General features: G+C 40.4%; 1 protein-coding gene across 2 annotated transcripts in view; it reads left to right on the top strand.

Moving 5' to 3' along the window:
* LNP1 (leukemia NUP98 fusion partner 1) overlaps positions 1-13186 on the top strand; it is a 41684-nt gene that overhangs the window by 22714 nt on the left and 5784 nt on the right. The gene's annotated exons all lie outside the window — the stretch shown is intronic.

Genomic DNA, 13186 nt, shown 5'->3' with positions numbered 1-13186 from the left:
GAAAAAGTGGAGATGTTTCCTATAGCAACCAATCAGATTCTAGTGCAGTCTATAAAATGACAGCTATAATCTCATTGGTTGCTATAGGAAACATCTCCACTTTTTCAAACCCGCAGTTTAGTAAATATATCCCAAGGTGGAGGAGGGAACAGAGTTCAAAAAAGACGAAAAATCATTATAAAATTGCTATGTAGCTTACAATGCAGCTAGCAATTTGATTGTACTAGTAGATGTACTACTCATTGTCTGCACCTTCCGCTCCCACTGTTGTCTCAGACCATAATCCATTCCTTTCCTTCTGACCAATCCTTACCTCTGGAATCCCATGCCACTAGACCTATGTCAGACACTGTCACCGTGTGTCTTCAAGTCTGTGCAGGAACACTACCTCATTTGCATTTGTAGATGAATTGCATGCAATTCCGTTCACTGGTGCAATGCCTGTTTCTGAGCATGAGTGGAGCAGTTTTGCACAAGATAAAGCAGGCAATGGGGCTTTTGCCCGAAGATGTATCAGGCCCTATATCTATATTGTATATTACTATTTCTCAACTGTTTCAAGTATACAAAATATCGTACAGAAAGAGGAAGATTCCAATAAAGCTACAATAGGGTGGAATTAAAAGCGGCTAGATACAGCTTGAGAAATAAAGCGAGTGCACAGGGTGCATAGTGCACCTGATGTGGTTATTACTGGAAACATCCCTTCCTTCAGCCAGGCGGCAATTAACATGATTTTATACACAAGTTAAAGGGGAACTCTACCTACATTTAAGTTCACACTTCCCAATTATAAGGTAACTTACACATCATTGTTATTCAATTTACTGTTATTTAATGGTGGAAAAAGCTTTTAAACAAGAATCAGGTGACACTGGCATTTTCTGCTATGCTCAGCCTTCACTTGGTAAGTAATTTGGAGGTGACCCCCAGATTGTATACTGATAGTACAATATAATTTGTAGACTATACTAAGTAAGGATGCAAGTATTCCATACTATCTTCTATATTATATATCTGCTTTGCATATACAGTATAAAGATTTGTTGTGACAAAAAGTAAGGGTGAAATTGTTCCCAAAAAGATCAGTTTTCCCTTCTGATAGTTAACTTTCTATTATACATTGTACATGTGGAACCTCCTCTTCCACTAGGACCCACATAGTGTTGAATGCTCCAGACACTTCTTGTGGTTAGATATGCAGTAGAGCCACCATGGTGGCTTTAGTTTAATTATTAATTGGAAAACACACCACAGTGTAATACTATACACAGCAAGTTCTATACTCCATGTATCATCATCATCATCATCAGCTATTTATATAGTGCCACTAATTCCGCAGCGCTGTACAGAGAACTCACTCACATCAGTCCCTGCCCCATTGGCGCTTACAGTCTAAATTCCTTAACACACACACAGACAGACAGACAGACTAGGGTCAATTTGATTGCAGCATTCTACATTAAACATCAAATACAATTCATTGGAATATATAACAGCTCGTCACCTCAAGCTCCCTTTATCATTTAGTTCATACTTGCACCACTAAGTTTTAATGAACAAGGTCTGGACCCACTTACAGCCCCTATTATATTCTGCAGCTGCCCTACTGTACTACTCAGAGGTGTAGCGTTCCACCGCCAAGTACCCATAGCCACTGCATCCCCTGCAAAAGCGCCACTGTTACTACTTAATGGATGGAGATATAGAGCATGGAGCATAGGGGGGAATATATCTGTGACTATATGCACTTTAAACCTATTGATGTATCTGCAGGACTACAGGTTAAGTGAATGTAATAGTTAGGGATTCGTTTTTTTTTCTAAAGTATCTAAAGTTACAGATCTGTGTGGGCTGCCTCCAGGTATTGCTGCAGTGAACAGTAAAAGTAACAGGAAATTGAAGTCCGGTCTAGCTTGATTCACCTTGGGTGGCTTCTCATGGTGATGTGTTCATCATGACTTTAGTTTGTGCTTCATTTCCAGCAGAAGAATCAACAATTTTCTTGGCATATAATTTTATTACAGTATCAGTTTCCCTATATGAATGTAATAAAAATGTATAGAGTTACCTTTTAAGTCTACACTAACTTAGATCACTGCCATCTGTGATACCTTTATCCAATGAACTCTCTTTCAACCAACCTGCCACATACACAGTCCAACTTTTCTTCCCAGTATCCCTTTTAGATTCTAAGCTGTTTTACCATTTGTTTCAGTATCTACTTGTATGTAATGTCTGTGCACTTGTTACTAATTATACAGTGCAAGGTTAAATATTTGATAAAGTTAGCAATGCCTGTAAAAGCCACCACATGCTTACAGCTTACAGTTCTGATAAAACAGTTTAATTTATGCAAAAATAGTCTTAGGTACGACTTCTAGCAAAGTTGACCATTTCCCCTGATCCACCCATACAGGGCCGAATTTGCCCACACCTATTTCAGGTGAAGTAATTCCACCCTTGGGTGCAACAAATGAGAACTGTCTCCTTAACATTGGGACTGTTGGTGGCATAATTGTTATGAATATTGGATCACCCCCAGAATGTATGTATTACTGGCCTACACTAACTGTTCATGTATACTTATGTTGGAAAACAGTATATGCCTTTTTCTCCTTGCTGTGTGAGCACAGATCCCATAGGGAACACTGATGAATATTTACCCTAGGTGTTTGCCCTGTGTGAGTCACATTGTACATAGGAATAAAATCATAGTTTCCAACCTTCTAAATTCCAGGGATAGTCCCAGACTTAACATATGTGTCCATGGAAATGTCCCTATTTTTCAATATTGGCCAACTGCACATAAACAATCTTCCTTTCTGCATATTATGTGGAATTCCCACCATCTAGGGGTAAATGTATCAAGCTGAGAGTTTTTCGGCGGGTTTGAAAAACCAATCAGATTCTAGCTATCATTTATTTAGTACATTCTACAAAATGACAGCTAGAATCTGATTGGTTGCTATAGGCAACATCTCCACTTTTCAAATCCGCCAGAAAACTCTCAGCTTGATACATTTACCCCCTAGTCTTATTCTCCAGGCTTTATAAATTGGTAATTACTGAAGGGAGGGGGGATTTAAAAGTCAGAACGTTCATTATATCACTATTCAGTAAAGGTGACATAATAAGGATTGTGGAGCTTAAGTCCCACTGACACATAATCCCTCAGGAGGTACTTAGATGCAGTGGCTCAACAACAGAGTGTCAGTGGGAAGTATTATTTTAAAATATTGACAAATATGGTAAAGTGCCCAAGTGAGTGAATAGTAATATATTTACCATAGAGGAAAGTTATTTTACATACGCTGGTAAAATTTATTTTAGAAACCATAAAATGAATATGGAATACTCCTATCCTGTTGGTTTATTTCACACCCCTTACAAAATCTTCTATGTCACCGTATCCACGGTACTCTGCTCCAATCCTCCCCTCTTACTTTACTATTGCAGTAACCAATGAAAAACTCATTAATTCCAAGTGTAAGGTGCTCTTACTACACCCAGCACAACAACAAATAGTGTTGGATGAAGTTTAATGAGTTCTATAAGTATAATGAGTTTATACGTATCACATAGTTTTTTCCATTTTTACATTTGTCTGATCTGCCAAAGTCCTGGATGCCTGTAATGTCCTATACTCTAACCATGTGCTGTGTCTACCCCATTTACTTCTCTCTTACACGGATCAGCAAGCAATGCATACCAAGGACCTTTAACTCACTGAACTCCACTCAATGGAAAATGTAAAGTTTTGGATGTTATGATCCTTAGGATCTATTCAATCATTTAACACAGGAAACTGCAGTTGTAAAATAGGAGGAGCAGGAGCTTAGTGGTGTGTAGCAGGAGAAATGGGTATTGGTAAGGGTATGTCAATGTATCATAGTGTATGCAGTACATAATAACAGAGACTGTTTACAGTAATTATAATTGCATTAAACATTAGCATGTATGCTGCAGTATTATACACATATAGGTCTGAATCATAGCATAAACCAAGAATATGATTTTGTGAGTTATTGAATAAATCCAGATAATAATTTTATTTTACTGTTGTTGACACCAGAGTTGCCATATGATGTGTGTAGCACAGAACCTGTGTGTTATTTAGGCATTAGTCTGTAAATTAAGGCTTTGTGTATATTCTCCTCTTGCTTTATTTTTATGTGAGTGTTGCTGAACATTTTCTTTTGTTACCTATTAATGCTGTTTATGTGACTACTGTGCCTCATGTTTCTATTATTTACTGTAATCTTTAAAACCAACAATAAACTTTTAAAGGAAAAATTGTTTTGTCTTGACTTTTATTTAAGTACACTCACTCCAGGTTAGAGAAGGACAAAGGTGGAACATTTCTAATGGGTGGCCAGGTCACCCATTTTATTGGGGTTTACACCTGCACACATTTTTAATTTATTATAATGTACATGGCCTTCTATAACCGCCCTCCGCTGGTTTCCTTCTGTGCTTTTCATCATGATCTTTATAATATCCAAGTAGAGTTGTTTAATTTAAAAGGCCTTGGCCATAACACAACTCTACACTGTGGATTGGGTACAAAAGTACATAATTCTGTGTCATATCCACAGCCAACAAAAATAAATCTAACTGGATGATTTAAAGGGCTTGATGACAAAAACAGAAGGACGTCAGATAGAAAAAAACAATGTATTCAGTGAAGTTGATTGTACAAACAAACAAAAGTAGAAAATGCCTTTTATATTGGACACATACAGCATAGTTGTCAATTGTCTCTAATCTACAGTCCCTGATTTTAATGATTTGTCCTTACAAGATGTGATTGAGGAAATATCCATTGTTTTCAGAATTGACCAACTGCACTGTACAATTTCTCTTATAACTGACTGATGAGCATGATTAAATATTCTCTGTAGAGTGCTGTGTAATATGACTGGCACTGTATAAATAATAATAATATATAACTTGTGATTCTCACTATTTATTCTTATTCTCTGGGCTCCTAAAGGCCATATTTACATATGTTAAATATTTCTTCTGCAAACAAAAATGTAATTGGAACCATGTTTAGAGAGCATGTCATGATAGGGATTGTGATGAACCAAGGTCCACCAAGCATGTGCAATGCGTGACGATGTACTTGCGTCTGTCCAGCAGCAAGTGTCCCTGGAAATTATAACCAAATGTCGGCAATTATGAAACTAAATGAAGCACATATGCTGCATAGTTGCTTAGAAGTTACTCCAGATGCAGGATTTATGTCTTCAGCATATATGTTTCATATGTGCCTGGTTTTAAAGTGGCCTAACCACAATGGACAGTCCAAGATCTATTCAATAAATGCATCCTTAGGAGCTAGTGACACAACTAAGGCTCTTTTCACATCCTTTAGTTCCTAGTTATCTATGTTATTATTGTTTATTTGTATAGCACCAACATATTACGTAGTGCTGTACAGAGCATATTGAATCATTCACATTAGTTCCTGGACCATACAGACTAAATTCCCTACCAGAGAATCACACACCATACTTGCCTACGTTTTCGGAGGCGAAGGCCACTCTCGCGGATCCTACCCAATATTTTTGCAAAGTGGACAGGGATGTGATGATGTAGGATATTTAAGTGTTCCCAGACCTTAGGTTTATGGAAAATACATATATCGAAGAATAACTACATTAAAAGAGTCATCTTTTCACATAAAGTGTAGGTGTCAGTTGTATGTGGTTTTGCATGACATTGCTCTAAAAGACAGTCATGTCAATTAACAAACATTTCAATACATATTTGATCACACCTTGTAGCATTCATCAGTCCCATCAGCATCCTGTTCACATGGGATCATTCTGATCTTCAGGTCTCTGCGTTTTTTCCAGTCTCTCGATTGATATTTATACGTGTGCCTTTTCCCTCCATGTGTTCTACCTGTCCAGATTGTGAGCCCCCGTTGGCAGAATTTTATTCACCTTATATTACTTCCTGTTATTGTGTTTGTATGTGGTAATGTTGTCATGTTACTTGCATGTTGTTTTTGTGTTGTGTACTGTACTTTCACACCATGTTGTAGAAAGATGTATATGTATAACTAAGGTGATGACATTTTTCAGGAATACAGATTAAGGGCTCATTTACTAAAATTGCAATTAAGTACAAAATTTTCTGATGAACCAGAGCAATCACCTTGTATCTGTCTAGTGTAAGTTAGATAATGAACACAAGTGTCTAATTGGATGCTTAGTAAATTTGCATTTGCACCTAAATGCAGTGTTCAGAAATTACACTCATAGTTAAGACAAGTATAGCAACAAGTTTAAAACAATAACAACTACTCTTTGACAGTGCTTGTCAGAGACAATTATATTTTAATTATTTTGGCTTATTAATTGCGACATTCATTTCAAAGGATTAAAATATGATATAAAACTTATGATTTGGAGAGCCAATCAGAATGCAATGGTATGTCTGTACACCAACGCTATTCAGATGAGCAGAAACCGTGGGACCCAGCAAAACACCGGAAAATTGATTTTAGAGGTTTGGGGCAATCCTGCAGGGGCTGGTTGGGCTGGGGGGCAGCGGGGCATCTACTCCCCCGGGTGCTCCCATAGTGGGTTACCTTGGGCTGAGGCACTGGGCCACCTGCATATCTTTTCTTTTAAAATAGACTGCTAAGTCGAATCTTGCCCCCCCCCGGGCTAAAATTCGCCAGCCCTCCCCTGCTATCCTGCATTTTATATTGCTGCTCGTCTGAACAGCAGAGACCTGCTGACACTGGATCAATGACCCTGATGTCTGCACCATTTTCAGGACAGTTTGTTCCTATCCCGATGTGTTGGAAAACGACATGAGAAAATCGTTGCAATATGCAACATCTGAACAAGCCCTAAAGTAATACTAAACCTAAGATTCATACAATAGCTACTAGCTTGTCAGAGTTTATGAAGCAAAAGGATGAAGTTATTATATATGGGGGATCCATAGTAAAGTGTGGAGCCCCTCAGTGCCTATAATGGATAATAACAAAAACTTGCAGTCAGCTAAATAGCAGACGCACATACATACAATTTCCAAAATGTTCAGTTCTGTCTTGTTATAGGAACAATTAGATTTAGTGTCTCTTAATTAATTTATTGTAAATACCTAAAAAACATACAATGATATAACCATATGTGTATTCAAAGCATTATATTTATGTGATCAAATCCTAGACAACTAAACTAGAAATTATATAAAATAGTGTAATCCATACCCATAAATCCAATCTTTTAACTGCTTATTGTATGTGACATAAGATGTTCACTACTATCTTAAGATGGATTTTAAAAATCAATTTTAATAAATTTGTGCTAGTAGACTTTCAGAAGAGGCCACCCTGCGTTCCTCATCCACCCTCCCTCCCCATAGAGGCTCCAGCCCTGTGCTGACAAGCCTGAGGCTAGTTTCCACTGTAGCAGACGGACCACGTGCTTGTATTTCTTCTGCTTTAGTGGGAACCAGCCCAGATTATCTATCTCTGGTGCTGGATAAGGAATTTGTAGGGGGGTGGGGGGGGGGGGCACACTGCCTGATTTGATGTATGTTAAATTTATGGAGCTGCGCAGTGTGCAGCATCTACTAATCATGGTTTTACAGTGTGTAAATTACATATCAAGCCCATGCTTATATTGTTTTACTCAAGTGCGGTATCTTGGTTAACTGGCCTTAAAACTTCTTTGTGGAATCTTCCCTACTATGGGTAGTCCCGAGCAGCACTGAACCTAAACGGCAGAGGTCCCAGCCATATGTACAGGCTGAGATCTTGCTAAACACAGCAATACAGAATATGGGAATTGATTTAATAACATTGAAAATAATGGAAAGTCCCTTTAAGTCTAATATATAACTTTAATTGTGCTTTAGATTTGGGAATACCAACTACAAAGCCTTGACACACAGCCATACAGCAATTATAATTTATAGTAGATGTACATTGCTGGATGAGGAAGGAAGAAAGGCCCTTTATAATCTTCACAATCATTTGTCAAGTTGTTCATTGAGGAATGTTTATTCTATCTCTAGATATAAACAGTTTATCTGATCCCAGACTTCTGACCAATAGCCCAGATAATCTGTACTCATTGAATTTAAGGGGAAGTTAACAGGTTGTGACTTCCTCAGTGTTAAGGCTTCCTTAAGCTGGGTACACACTACACTGTTTTCGTCCAATAATCGGCTCAAACTGCCGACATACGACCGCTCGTTCAAAAGTCGGGTCAGTGTGTACAGTTACACGATGGTCGAAAGTCTGCCCAAGTGGACGATTCTCGCCTCATTTGGTTGGTTGTACCGTTTAATATTTTCGTTCCAATCTTGTTTCCGCTGTGCAGTGTGTATGAACTTCCAACGGATCCACGACAATCCTCCGATACTTACTCGACCTAGGGGGCGTGTGTATGTAAATTTTTGATGTCAATCACAGTCCCACGTGGTGCGGAATCCGCACATCAATGTGTTTTGTATCGATGTGTATTGCACCTGTCTGGCTGTAGACTGTTACACGTGTAGAAAGCACGTGGGTTATTACCCTTTGGATGTATGTTGGCATTCATTTTTCATTTATCCTCTATAAAGTTTCAAAACTATGAAAGTTATGAAAGCCATAATAACCATTATTACATAATGGATATGCCCCAATATGTCTGAAATACTCGAAATAAACCACACAGTGTGAATGCAAAACTTTTATTGCTGGTAAAAGCAATAGAAACGTTCAACTTCTCCAGTACAATTTGAAAAGTGAAAAAAAGTAGCATTACAGTGAAATGGTGCTACTGGTTTGTGGCACAACAGTTGCAAACAGCATATACATATCATCGAAAGTATTATCAAGGATTTTGATTTTTCTCTTAATGTTCGCAATATTCTTTCATTTTTTGCAAATGATTTTAGAGCTCAGCGACATTTTTTCCCTCTTCCGAACTTTCGTCTGTTATGACGATGGTATCTATGAAGCAAGAAAATACAAAGGTTTTACCATTTTGCTTCTATCTCTGTACTAAAGTTAATACAAGTTTTATTCCAACACCTGACTTGTGCTCACCTTGCACACTGCTCGAGATCACTTTGTGTTGTGGTCCCTCGGGCACATTTATTTTTTCGCGTTTTATCACAGGTGTACTTACATCAGTGGTATCTACAGTGGCCTTGTCACCGTTAATTCTTGCTTCTGACAAAACAATAATCATACGTTTGCATTGGTTCATGTGACAGTAGAATGAAATACATAAAGTCCTTCATACAGGTACATTACACGACTACACTGGCTACTCACTTTTTTTTATGTTTTTACGGATTCTCTCCAGTCTCCTAGTCTCTTTATTTTAAAGGTCCGACCACCTCTTCTGGACTTGGAATTTATTTCTTTTCTTTCCAAGTTTTTCCTTCAGTAATCGCAGTAGTTTTTGCATTATCAATTCCTATCTATTATTCACTTTTCTGTACTTTCGCTTTTGACAGTCGTAGTCGTACTGGTCCAGTACTTTGACCATCATCTCTATCTCTCTTGGGCTCATTGACTTTGCTCTTTTACCTGCAGTACATTCTTCTTGAGCATCTCCATCCCCCTCTGTAACTTTTCCTACATTTGTTGGCCCTTCCGGCACAATTTGTGCCTGCGTCTCCGTCTCCATTGCTTCCACCCCCACTAACACCTTCTCTTTATTCTCCATCTTCTCACGTTCCTCGGCGCCAGACAGGCTCCTCTATAATTTTATACACTCTGACATGGGCGTTTGTTTAGAGAATGGAGCATTGTGGGTGAAGACTATTCGTGTATAATAACCTCGTGTATCAGGTTTTTTTCTATAACTGTAACCCGTTCATGACCATTACATACAAAGGGATTTTACGATTCTTCGGAGCTGTACATTCGTTCACATATACTCTTGAACCACTCTTTGCTCCAACAAGATCTATTCTTTCTCCTTCTTTCTCGTCGGTTCCGTACCATCATTCTTCTTGCCACAGTAAGCATGAGAAGTGCGGCTGCTTGTTCTTGTTTTGTAGCCATTGTACGTTTACAAATGGGAATGAATGAAGGGACAGTGTAGCCTTCTGTTTTTAAGCTGTTTTGGGAGTTAACTATAGTGCAGGGTCCACCCCTTTATGCTAATGTCTTCGGTATCTCGTACATTTCCCCGAAAATGTCGCTGCAGTGTGTACGGAATTTAAATCATTGTTCACGACAACATGGCTGCAAAAAGTCGCTAAAGGGACGTCCGCTCTTCCGTTTATCGTCCTAAACAAGGCTAGTGTGTATGCAGTCCATGGACCGAGCGATCGGACCATCGATCGCATGTAAAATTGCTCGGCATAAAAAGTTGGTCGAAATTTCTGTAGTGTGTACCCAGCTTTAGCACTGGGAGGCTATGCCCTAAGATAAGTAAGGTCCCTGTAACTACTCTTTAGGTAACACTTTGGTGTTCCTTTAAATCTATGTGATATTAAGGAGAAAATAATGCAAATGATATGGAACTATAATAGCTAACACTTAAGTAGCTATTCTCTAAACTATTTTATTAATATTATTATTATTATTAGTAGTAGTAGTAGTAGTAGTAGTAGTAGTAGTATCAAAGGTAAAATTGTCAATGAAATCTATAGAGCAGGTTTGTAATATGAGAGGTGCTGGGACATTTATTTCCCAAATGATGAGATGCATTTTTTTTATATATAAAAATAACTTCAAACACACAAAAGTGACACGTCTAGTAAAGATGACCCCAATGACTCCTTACTCTTAGTTTTATATAAACATGAGGCTTTTTTAACATGCACAGTATTTTAGGTGATAAATGTAACAGTGTCATTTACTGCAGGGTAAGTACTAAGGCAGTATGAGGTTGGACTTTGTTGTGACATTTACAATTTTGCACACTAGACCTGCTCAGAATTTTCCGCTTCACAACAAATCTGGGCACTTTTCTAGTCCGCCATGGCATCTCTCGAGATTGGAGAGTAGGCATGCACCTTGATGGCAGACCATCTGGCGGACCGGTGCAAAACAAATGTGCTTTATATATAGGTCTACTATATTTATAAAGATAAATTCTCATACCTTGACAACAATAATTATATATCAATCTGTACATACATTTGTTTACTAGATAAATGTAGGCCAGGATCTTGTGGAAAGGCCGTATAGACACAAGCCTAGAGCATAAAATAGTTTTTATATGCATCTGCATACCTCCCAAATATGGAGTGCCTGGAATCGGGACATGGACACCTCAGAACGTGGGCGTGCCCACACCCTCAAGGGTGTCCAGGGCACTTTGCAGGGCAGCGGTGAATGGGAGATAACGGACAAATTCCTTTCCCACTGGACAGATCTCTCCTGATCAGGACGGCTGGGCGGAGCCCCCAAGTCTGTGCTGTTAGTGGAGTTCATGGAGTTGGTGTCTTAAAACAGTGGTTCCCAAATTTTTGCAGTTCGCGGCACCCTTAGAGTGTCCAAATTTTTTCAAGGCACCCCTCCAAAATAATTATTGAGCAGTCCTGTTTGGGTCAAAAAAATGTAATAAGTATTTAGGTCAGGACAGAAATACTTATTTAGTTGTATGCAAAAATGCCCCCTCTGCATCCAGACACTCTGCCCTCAGGCACTCTGCCCCCTCTGCATCCAGACACACTGCCCTCTCTCACACTGCCCCCTCTGCCCTCTGTCACGCTGTCCCCCCTCCTCTGCCCTCTGTCACGCTGTCCCCCCTCCTCTGCCCTCTCTCACGATGTCCCCCCTCCTCTGCCCTCTCTCACGATGTCCCCCCCTCCTCTGCCCTTTGTCACGCTGTCCCCTCCTCTGCCCTCTGTGTCCCCCTCCACTGCCCCTCTTACCCTGTGTCCCCCTCCACTGCCCCTCTCACGCTGTGTCCCCCTCCACTGCCCCTCTCATGCTGTGTCCCCCTCCACTGCCCCTCTCACGATGACCCCCTCCACTGCCCCTCTCACGATGTCCCCCTCCTCTGCCCCGCTGTCACCCTCCTCTGCCCCTCTGTCTGCCCCGCTGTCTGCCCCTCTGTCTGCCTGTCACACTCATCTGCCCCTCTGTCTGCCCCGCTGTCACACTTCTCTGCCCCGCTGTCTGCCCCACTTTCTGCCCCGCTGTGCCCCTCTGTCTGCCCGCTGTCTGCCTCGCTGTGCCCCTCTGTCTGCCCCGCTGTGCCCCTCTGTCTGCCCGCTGTCTGCCGCGCTGTCACACTCCTCTGCCCCTCTGCCTGCCCCGCTGTCACACTCCCTCTCACTCCTCTGCCGCGAGCCAGCCATAGGTAAAAACAAAGAGCACATAAACTTACCAATCCGCGCGGCGCCGGGACCCAGCAGACTCCTCTCTCCTGCAGCAGTCACTGAATATCGACGTCAGTGACAGCTGCGGGAGAGAGGAGCTGGCTGGGTCCCGGCGCCGCGCGGATTGGTAAGTTTATGTGCTCTTTGTTTTTTCCTATGGCTGGCTCGCGGCACCCCAGTGACAGAGCCGCGGCACCACTGGGAGCCGTGTCTCACACTTTGGGAACCGTCGTCTTAAGACACATATGTCTACTACCATCCAAATCTATTATCAGTATCAGTTAACTACTGGAACACAGATGGTGAATGATGGAGAGTAGGACCACGGAGCTCTGCAGCTATGGGCAGGTAAAGAGTGGGGCTCCAAAAGTAGCCTAGGGGGACAAAACATTTCAATCTGGACCTGGTTGAATACAAGCAATTGTCTTATTTCCTTCTCCATAAATAGCTCTGAGCAACTTTCTGCTGGGTCCTTTCCTACATAGCGTTAGATATGTAAATCCGTTTGTAGTAAGCCTGGAATACAGTGTTTGAAATATCTGCTGCTCTGATAAGAATCTTAATATGTGTTTGTGAATCTTAAGAGCAGTTGTTTTTTCTAAAGCGACTTGTATTTTAAATGACGTTTTTCCTGAAAATCTGCACATACGTTAATTAATTCTGATGCTATATTATATTTTATAGAAGTGTAAAACCTCCATTGTCTCGTCTTTATTATGTGTGACAAGTAACATTTTGTCTTTGCATGTCTTTGTTTGTCTTTGTCAAGCAAATATTATGTCCCATGGTAAATCGGACACATCACCTACACATGGTGGAGGAAGCCAATTTGTGGGCTGAACAAATATTTGGCTTATGGGGGGGGGGGGGGGGGCAC

The sequence above is a fragment of the Mixophyes fleayi genome, chromosome 2 (assembly GCF_038048845.1).
Source record: "Mixophyes fleayi isolate aMixFle1 chromosome 2, aMixFle1.hap1, whole genome shotgun sequence".
NCBI classification, from domain to species: Eukaryota; Metazoa; Chordata; class Amphibia; order Anura; family Limnodynastidae; genus Mixophyes; species Mixophyes fleayi.
This window is presented reverse-complemented; position numbering and strand designations above follow the sequence as displayed.